Source organism: Mus musculus, chromosome 9 (genome assembly GCF_000001635.26).
Source record: "Mus musculus strain C57BL/6J chromosome 9, GRCm38.p6 C57BL/6J".
Lineage (NCBI taxonomy): Eukaryota > Metazoa > Chordata > Mammalia > Rodentia > Muridae > Mus > Mus musculus.
This window is the reverse complement of record NC_000075.6, coordinates 37,822,219-37,823,142: the sequence shown is the minus strand read 5'-3', so window position 1 is coordinate 37,823,142 and position 924 is coordinate 37,822,219. Positions and strand designations below refer to the sequence as shown.

Genomic DNA, 924 nt, shown 5'->3' with positions numbered 1-924 from the left:
ATACTAAAAGTTCTGGAAGAGCATATAAGAAATAAAAAATCAAAAGCCATTTGTGGTAGCATAGTGCTACAATCCCAGAGCTTGGGAGGCAAAACCAGAAGGATCAACACAGGTTGGAAGTCAGCCTGTTTTACATAGCAAGTTCCAGGTTGCCTGAAGCTGCATAGTCTTTAAAAAGAAGTGGGAGTGAGAGAGGGAGAGAAGGAAAAAAGGAAAAAGAAAAAAGAGCAGGAATGATGGAAAGGGGAGGGTAAAGGAGGTCAGGGAAAGAAAGAAATCAAGCAGGCAACAATGAAAACCTCAATGCCAATGGCCACAGTAATTTTAAAAACTATTATTGACATAAGAGCCATTGCAGACTGCTTCTTGACCTCTTGGCTAGAATTAAATGTAGTATCTGCTCTCATTATCTAAACATATGGTATATCCACTATCCAGGACAATAGCTTAAATAGGTTGTTGGAGCTGGGAGACAGAATAGTGGACTAGGGAGCTTGTTCCATCCACTCTATGAATGGATCTGAAATTGCAGTATTTCTACAAATAGTACACCTCTCTGGGTTGGGGACATCTGAAAACCTGGCATTCATCAATGTATCCTCTTTTGAAGATGGTTAGCTGATCAAAATGACACTTAGTGACCCTTCAGTGCCAGATGAATTAATGAGTGAAGAAGCCTATGAGACATGAAGTCCATGATTGAGGAATGAACATGGCACCTGCTTCAAATAAAACAGTGTGAAGTAGCCTGAAAAAAAATCTATTTCAGGGAAGATCAAGAAAAAAAATGATGTCACATTCAATGATTGATGATACTATCTGAAAACAGATCAGAAAACACTATTTCCTATGCATGCCATAGCTTGAGAACTCCTCATTATCAATACACCCAACTAAGTAGTGAAGTAAACAAAACTGAGAAAA

General features: G+C 38.6%; 1 non-coding gene across 1 annotated transcript; it reads left to right on the top strand.

Annotated features, from left to right (window-relative positions):
• The first annotated feature begins 358 nt into the window (after positions 1–358).
• On the top strand, positions 359–557 carry Gm24764. The gene has a single exon (XR_003948527.1). It is a non-coding gene; the product is annotated as a U2 spliceosomal RNA (small nuclear RNA).
• Positions 558–924: the final 367 nt, after the last annotated feature.